Source organism: Mustela putorius, unplaced genomic scaffold, assembly GCF_011764305.1.
Source record: "Mustela putorius furo isolate JIRA1106 unplaced genomic scaffold, ASM1176430v1.1 tig00003834_pilon_pilon_pilon, whole genome shotgun sequence".
Lineage (NCBI taxonomy): Eukaryota > Metazoa > Chordata > Mammalia > Carnivora > Mustelidae > Mustela > Mustela putorius.
In genome coordinates, this window is record NW_025421987.1 from 28217705 (window position 1) to 28226950 (window position 9246).

The 9246-nt window shown below is 39.7% G+C and overlaps 1 non-coding gene across 1 annotated transcript; it reads right to left on the reverse strand.

Moving 5' to 3' along the window:
• Positions 1–329: 329 nt before the first annotated feature.
• LOC123394624 lies at positions 330–437 on the reverse strand. Its single transcript, XR_006609377.1, has one exon. It is a non-coding gene; the product is annotated as a U6 spliceosomal RNA (small nuclear RNA).
• Between the last annotated feature and the right edge of the window lie 8809 nt (positions 438–9246).

Consider the following 9246-nt stretch of genomic DNA (forward strand, 5'->3'; position numbering starts at 1 on the left):
TACAGCACTGTGTGTAAATTTAAGTTACACTGCATAATGACTTGACATGTATGCATTGTGAAATGGTTGCCACAAGAAATTTAGTTAACATCCATCACCTCATATAGTTAAAAAAAGTTTGCGTTTTTCCTCGTGATGAGAATTCTTAGTATCTGCTCTCTCAGTAACTTTCAGATACACCAGACAGCAATGTTAACTATAGTCACCATGTACAATGCATTCCCAGGATTTATCTTATAAGTGCACGTTTGTACCTTTGACCACCTTCACCCAATTTCCCCACCTCCCACTTCCTTCCTCTGGTAACCACAAGAGTGTTCTTTTTTCCTATGAATTTTTTGTTTGTTTGTTTTTTGAGAATGCTTGTGTCATCCTTGTGCAGGGGTCATGCTAATGTTCTCTGTTTCATTGTACTGCTGAAGTGAGCATCCTGCTACCTTATTAAGGCTCCAAATCAGGGCACCTGGGTGGCTCAGTCAGTTGGGTGTCTGCCTTTGGCTCAGGTCAGGATCCTGGGGTCCTGGGATCAAGCTCATGTTAAGGTCCCTGCTTGGCGGGGTGTCTGCTTCTCCTTCTTCCTCTGCCTCTCCCTGCTGGCTTGGACTATCTCTCTCTCGCTCACTCACTCTTAAGTAAATAAAATCTTTTTTTTTTTTTAAGATTTTATTTATTCATTTGACAGAGAGAGATCACAAGTAGGCAGAGAGGCAGGCAGAGAAAGAGGGAAGCAGGCTCCCCCCTGAGCAGAGAGCCCAATGCAGGGCTCAATCCCAGGACCCTGAGATCATGACCTGAGCCAAAGGCAGAGACTTAACCCACTGAGCCACCCAGGTGCTCCACCCCCCCACCCTTTTTTAAAGCTCCAAATCGGGAAGGGAGGTTTTCCAGTAGCTGGAGGCACTCAGCACGTAAGATCATTGCACAGACTAACAGTGCCCTTAGTTTACGATGCTTTGCTTTTGTCCATCAATTTCTGACTACAGACAGGAAAATTTCAAAGAAAGAAAGCTCTAGATTTCCTTTTGCCTGTGTTTTCAAAAAAGTCTTTAAGAGGGTCCTTGAGCACGGGAAGGTAATGAGGGCATCTTATCAGACCAGCATTAGCACTGGATCATTATGCAGTCAGATTAACCATTACCTCTGGTATGAGATCTGGGCAGATTTTGAAGAGAATGTACCCCAAATCTCTGCAGCCAGCCAAGATTTCAGATGGTAGAATTTGCTGAAAAGGTAAGGGGTGCCTGGGTGGCTCAGTCAGTTAAGCGACTGCCTTTGCATCTTGTCATGATCCCAGGGTCCTCGGATGGAACCCCACATCAGCCTCCCTGATCAGTGGGGAGCCTGCTTCTTCCTCTCCCTCTGCCTTCTTGTGCTCTTTCACTCTCTTTCTGTCAAATAGGTAAATAAAATGTTTAAAAAGAATAAATGCAGGCACTTTAGGAACTGGTCAACAAATCATTAATGAGGCTACCGAGGAATAGGAGAAATGAAGTTACAAATTCTTCTGCAGCTCAGAATCAGAGAGGATGGGCAGGGTTGGGTTAATGGGCAGCTCTTTCTCCAGCCATGCATGTAGAACACAAATGAATGGTTAGATATTTATTTGGGGTGCCTGGGCATGATTCATAAAGAACTTGTTCCTTATAAAATTTACTGCTGAATGACTCATTGTAGGATGATGATGAAGATAAGTCTTCTAATTTAAAGAGTTAGGCAACCATCCTTTTAAAAATGGACTTTGTGAGGTATAGTTTACATACAATAACTGTATACTTTTTAAGTGTATAGTTCCTACGTGCATACACCCATATAACCACCACCACAGTCAAGATACAGCACGTTTTCATCTACCAGACGGTTCCCTTGTACACACCCCTTTGTCAATCCTCTCTACTCACAGCTCTAGGCAACCATTGATCTGATTTCTATCACTATAAACTTGTTTTGTCTCTCCAGCACATCATATAAAAGGAACCACACAGAATGTAGTCTTTTGTATTTAGCTTCTTTTGGCCAGCTTGATGTGAGAACCATGAGATTTGTCTACATAGTTGCATTTACTAGTAGTTATATTTTTATTGCTGGGTAGTATTTTATTGTGTTAATAGCACAATTTGTTAGTCACTCACCTACTGGTGGACATTTGGGTTGTTCCAGTTTTTGACTATTATGAGTAAAATTGCTATGAATAGTCTTAGTGTGGACATATGGTTTTGTTTCATTTTGGTAAATGGAGTAGGAGTAGCTGGATCCAGATGATAAGTGTATGTTTAACTTTAAAAGAAACTGTCTAACTGTTTTCCAAAGTGGTTGTACCATTTTTTCACTTTCATTGGCAATGCAGAGGAGACCCATCTACTGTCTATCTTCCCCAATACTTGATATTGTCAATTTTTTAAAGAGTTAATGTTTTTTCTTTTTAAAAGAGTTACTTATTTGAGAGGAGAGAGACAGAAAGAAAGGGAGAGAATCTCAAGCAGACTCCCTGCTGAGCATGGGGCCTGAAATTGAGGTACAAATAGATTAAATAGTTTTATTGGTTTGTCCTATCTGCTAAAGGGTAGATATAGAAAGTATATAGAAAGTCCTTATCAATTTCCATTATAAAAATATACACAGCATAAAGGGTCTTAGAGAGAAACACAAAATTTATTAATGTGTACATGAGGAGGGGAGTTTGTGAGGACGTTTGTGAGCACGTGTTAGTATGCAAGAGCGTACTGTGAGAACTCCTACCTCAGGGTCTTCCCAAATGCGGTGTTCTCCCTTGACCACTCCTCTTCACTTTTAGTGAACCTAACTTATCCATAGGGTTTAGTTTTTTGTGGGGGGTAGAGGGGCAGAGGGTGAGAATCTTTTTTTTTTTTTTTTTAAATATAGGGTCTTTTAAAAAATGATTTTATTTATATATTTTGAGAGCAAGAGAGCGAGAGAGTGAGAGAGTGAGAGAGAGCACGATTGTGCAGGGGGAGGGGCAGAGGCAGAGACAGAGAGACAATTGCAAGCAGACTCCACGTTGTGGGTGGAACCCAATGCAGGGATCCATCTCATGACCCTGGGATCGTGATCTGGAATGAAATCAAGTGGGCCCTCAACTGACTGAGCCACCAAGGCGCCCCAGGGTTTAGTTTTAATGTCACTGCTTCAGGGAAGCTTATTGTGTGCTTTCATATTATGTTGCTCTTTATTTTTTTCTATCACAATTGTAACCGAATTTACAAATATTTACTTAATGAATATCTTTCCCACTGTACTGCAGGCTCCATGGGGCCCATTTTTCACCATGTATCCAACATATAACAGTTTCTGGCATAGGGTATGTGCTATTTGTTGAATATGTGTATTCGTTGAATGAGTAAACAAATGAATGAATGAATATCCAAGACTAAGTAGGTTTCCTTTCTCAGATTGCTATTCTGAGAAATTCATTATTTTTGGTGTATGGGTCTATGAGTTTTTACAAAAGCAAAAAGGTAACTACCACAATAGTCAAGATATAGAACAATTTTGTCTGTTCCCTGTGCCCCTAACCCCTTGTAATCAAATTCTACCCTCCACTTTGACCTCTGGCAATTACTGAGAAATGCTTATTTCACATAATCCTAGGCTCTTCTTTTCCTTCATGCCTTGTGTGTATTTCAGCTGTAGCTGAAATATCAGTAGCACTCATATATTTTATCAGAGAAATGAAATTTAGACTGTTGTCTCACATGGAATTTATGCTCTGCATGGAATCATTTCAGTAAATAACTTGACTACTTGTAAGAATAAAAAGAGAGACACTAGGTCAACTGGGTTTTTGTCCATAGCCTTTTTTTTTTAAAATTCTCATAGTAATTCTTAACATCTGCACACACCTCTATTTTACTACTCTGGTTTAATTCAGCCTTCATGATCTTGTCTAGATCATTGAGTTGTCCTTAGGTCATTGCATTGTCCTCCACACCAATTCTGTGACTCTGATACCTCTTTGCTTATACTTCATCTCTATATTTCACCCAGGGTGAATTTAGCATGACTGTAAGATTTAAAGCTCTTCAGTGGGACCCTCTGGAGCTTCAGGACCCAGGCATGCTATTCAGAGCTCTTTACAAGGCTCCTCTTACTTCTTCAGGGTTATCCCTAGGTCTTTTTCCTTGAACCCTGTGATATTCTGGATGTCCCAAATTATTTGACATTTTATAAATATGCCATACATTTTGTCTTTATAAAAGTTTTTTGTTCATGCTGCCCTGAGAGACTTTCTTTACCTTATCTGTTCAGTGAGCACCTACGAACTACTGAAGACTATACAGGCTATCTCTTGCCTTTCAAAGACCATTTGACTATTCCCTCTTTTGTCCCCATCATTGCCTGTCCACCCACCTGCCTAACACCCCTAGTTCCTTATTGCACACCTTTGTGCACATATTTGTCTCCACTTACTAGAAACACAGGTCTTTGAGGTCAAGCCTGTTGCTTATTCACCTTTGACTCCTCCATGCCTAGCACAGTGCCTGCCATATAGTAGGTGCTCAGTAAACATTTGCTGAATGCATCAGTGAAAACGGTTGTTACTATATTATTACTTTATCACTTTGATAATATATAAAAACCTGTTTTACATTTATCTTTTTTTTGATGTTTTGGAAAATTTTATCAACTACTCTCCTTTTCATGAGAAGCTGATGATCCTATTTTGGGTAGTCACTTGAAGTTCTCACTAACCTTTCATCAGTCACTATTCATCTATATCTATGTGACCTGGTTAGTTGGCATTAGTTCAATTGGGCTTACCCAGGGTTGTCTGCTTGCGTATAGAAACTTGACTTGCAACTGTGGAAGTAAAAAAGGGAAAATCAGGGGATGTCGAAAGTGAACATGAATTTCCCATTAGTGGCTAACTCACTTTGAACTTCCTCTCCACTGAGGCTCAGAGTAAAGTCAAAGCTATCATTATGTGCTCAGGTTTGGACAAGTTACGGGTTCCCACTGTTAGTCAGCTATTTATCAGTTGTGTCCATTGTCCTATTAACTTTATGGTCTTTCACCCCAGGGATCTAAGTCCTAAGGTGTTTGGGTCCAATGTATTTGCCATTAAAGTGGAGATAGAGACCTTCTTTTTGAAAATGAAGACATTAAATCCTCTAAAAATATTCTGTTCAACCCATCACATCATATCACTGTAAAAAAAACCAAAATGTAGGATGGAATTTTTATTAATAAAGCAATCATATTTGTGATCAGTCAGCTCTTTGTCAGGACTGAGGGAAGGTGGGAGAAGGAGAAAATAGTTTGTCTTCATCTCCTTATGACCAGGATTAGGGTCCATTGGAAATCTGCCTTCTCCCAGTTGAATGCCTGCAAGTATGATCTTGAGCTCTCTGGAAAGGAAACTGTTATCTCTTAGGACAGTTATATATTTGAGGAAGGATCTAAATTATAAAGAAATTTTCAGATTTTCATATTACTAATTAAGGCTGCAGTGATATTTCTCTCAAATTCACATTTTCAATAGGATCAATAAGGAAGCTTGTTAAAACAGACATCCCTGGTTTCTATTCCTGGATATTCTGGTCCAGTAGGCTTGGGATGGACCCTGGGAAGGTGTATTTTTTTTTTAAAGATTTTATTTATTTATTTGAGGGAGAGGGAGTGTGAGAGGGAGTATGAGAGAGGGGTGAGGGGCAGAGGGAGAAGCAGAATTCCTGCTGAGCAGGGAACCCAATACAGGCCTCAATCCCCAGACTCTGGGATCATGGCCTGAGCTGAAGGCAGTCATTTAACTGAATGAGCCACCTAGGTGCTCCAAGAAGTATATTTTTAACCATCTCTCTGTGTGATTCTGATGAACAAAGAAGGAAAATTCTCTCTCTCTCTCTCTTTTTTTTTTTTTTTTTTTGGATTGTTGGAGCAGAACTGTACAATGGGATCATTCTGGAAGGAGTCCTTGGCATCCTGAGTTTGTTGACAGACCAAGGCACCTCCATAATAACAGGTTAAAAAAAACTGGCAACATGTGTCCCAAATCTCATCTATTTTTGATGTCTGGATGTCCATTTGATCTTGTGGAAAGCACCCATGAGCCAAAAGCATAGGCGGCACCCAAGAAGGAGTCCACTGAGGGAAAGTATAAGGAGTGGGCTGGAAAACATACTATTAAATTTTTCTGGGATGAAGATTCCACTGAACTGAGTTTGTGGAGCACCACAGATGCAGCAGAGAGAAAATTGGGCTTGTATCATTGTGCCTTCAGGCTATGACTTCCATCCGGGTTATAAGAATAGTGCCGACCTAAAGTTTGGACATGTTTGATGCATGGCTTTACACATGAGATTGGAGGCAGAGCAGAAATAATAGATGGAGAGCTGCCCGAAGGGGTGGGCAGATACATGAAATGCTGTCTGTTAACCTACTTTCTGCTATGAGTTGAATTCCTGAAGGTTGGTTTAGTTCTCCAGGTTTGGTGCAGGGCTCCAAAAGGTAGGCATGGTCTCCATGTCTGTAGCATCTTTCTGCTGTATGAGCTCTGGAATTAGGGGTGTCTAGTGCAAGGGTGGAGAAGTGGTGGTAGCTGAGGCTTTTCACTGAAGTTTTATTGAATAATAAATGACTTATGTAATATGGCTGAGAAACATGAAGTTTTCAGAGAGACCTTTAAAGCAACCATTGCCCAGGCACTGTTTTGACCTTGGAGCTTTGATGGTCAAGGCAGCACACCCAAGCCCCAAGGAAGACTATAGAAATGCCTCAGCACATTTTAGAAACCAGAGTGTTATCTGTAGCAAGGATGGGGAATAGCTGTGGTTTGTTTTTGAAGAAAAGATTTCCTGAAAGGAAAAGAACAATTTTGTGTCCTTTCTGGGGCTGAGGGAATTAGTGGACATTGCACTGTTTTTAAAAAGTGAGGCATAATTACTTTTAGGTTTGGAAAGTTAAGTCAGGGATTTATGGAATACAAGAAGGAAGGAACCTTAGGCGTATTGTGTTCAAGCTCCTGGAAATCATGTTCATCCTTCTCTTTCAAGTGCTTATCTGGTTTTAGTTTGCTAGACCAGGATAATCCAGTGCTACTTTCCCCTAATACATCACTGAACTTCAAATGTAAATGGGTGGGTGAAGACCTCTGGCCTGCCCCTTGTCTCTCTAGAATACAGTACCCCATTACCTGCTAGTGCCATGCCTAAAACGTTTTACTCCATGTTCTTGGTTAAGGAGTCACTTGGGTAGAACATAGTCCCACAGTCTCTCTTGTCTGCTCAATAGCGTTGGCGTTGGAGCTATTCACAGTAGAATGAGCATGTCCTGATTGTTTGACTTGTGCCATCCAATCTGTCAAGCCTTTGTGTTCTCCCTTATAAAATGTTATCACCCATAACTTGCATGGATTGAATAATATGTATGTAAAGCGTCTGGTGTACAATAGACCCAATAAATTGTATTGTTTTCCTTGGGTGGATAACATTTTTAGAACAGCATTACAATTACTCTCTGTAACTGACTGCACTCTCCCAAGGTAGGACAGACACGAGGGTAGATTTAACAGGCGACACTGAGAAGAAAAACAAATCTAATTTGGAGGAGTAGGTAAAGCTGAGCCTGTCAAAAGCAAACAACCTGAGGCATTTCTCTTCATAGATCGATTCCTACCTGTCTGTACTTTGGCAAAAGCATGTGTGGGCAAATATGTTATTTGACACTGTCCTAAAAAGGCTGCGCTTCAAAGACAATGCTCGTGTCCCTGGCAAACACTCTGTAAAGGTTAGGTTCCTTTAAAACATGCAGACACAAATTTTCATGTTTCTTGCAAATTAAGTTTTAGTATGTATGTTTTACTTGCTTTGTTTCTTTTGCACCACTCTGTGGGAAGCTATTATTGTCTCTGAAGCATTCATCTTGATTCTAACTTTCACCCTTTGGCTTCTGCCCCAATGTTTTCCACAACATGGCCAGTGTCTCCTTTACCCACTCCAACCCCCCAACCTCCCACCCTATGTACACTTTATTGGAAGGGTATCCAGAATGGGCAGCTTTTCACTATTGTAGAATCAATGAGATTTACATAAACCCTTTTATTTTATAAACTGATTTATTTTACAAACTGATTTAAAGCATGGCATGCTTTACTCCTCCTAAGAACCCTGTGTGGTAGGTTACCTCAATTCTGATAATGAAGAAATTGGGGTAGAGAGAGGTGGTAAAGCAAATCGTGTCAGTCATGACATAGTTCATCATATCTTTTATTAATCCTCTGAGTTAACTATCATACGGTATCATCTTCTTTGCAGAGAAAAATCTTTTATTGACCGGTAAGTCCTATAATTTGCATTTTATAAGTTCTGGTTCTAGGCATTGTTTTAATTAGGACAGTCCTTTTATAAAGTCTACCATATTGTTCTGTATATGTCTATATTAGGATAGTCAGAAAAGGGAAATCGTCTTAGTAAGAAACTTCAGAAACTGCTGAGTATCAAAAAAAGTAGAAGGAAATACATTATTTAATACAGAAAAGAGAACATTTGAGTTACTAAAACAAAACATGATTTGAATAATTATGAGTCTATGATCCACATGAGTCTACGGTCTTGCCAGTGAGATTCCCTGAAGGCTATTCTAAAACCTTGCTGAGCAACCAGTGGAACAAAATTGTTGAAGAAACAAAGGCTATTCTGCCAGTTCCCTGTTGTGGTTGTGAGATAGATTTTATATAATAAACTTCTATTTAAAGTATGGACTGTAGCTGATTTTATTCTGCAGCTGATTTCTTTAATTCTAAAGGAAGAACTCTGAACACCGTTGACCCTTAGGGAGCTATAGTTTTAGTCATATAAATTAGTTCAATGTCACACCATTCTTGAAAGATTAGTAAATATTTTTCCTTTTTTGTCATGGGAGAAGCCCATATATGAATAATAATAATAATAATAAATATGGTGCTTTAGAAAGTTATTTTCTTCTCCCCATAGTATTTGTTACAACTGAAATTTATATTTTAGATTAGTAGAATTGGCCTAGGGAGGTAGCAGAGGAAAAGGCAGGCCCTGTGGTGCTTCATGGTTATTCCACAAGTGAAATCATTCCTCTGGTTTTGGTTGGTGACTGAATAGCAGACCCTTTTATCTGAAGAGTAAGAGGCTATGGTTGCCAATGGAGAGATATGAAAATTCTGGCCCCCAATGTATTATATTTCTACTCTTTGTTTTCATATCTCTGATGTATGTGTACCTTCCCACACAGACTTGCACATGCTTTATACATACCCATTAT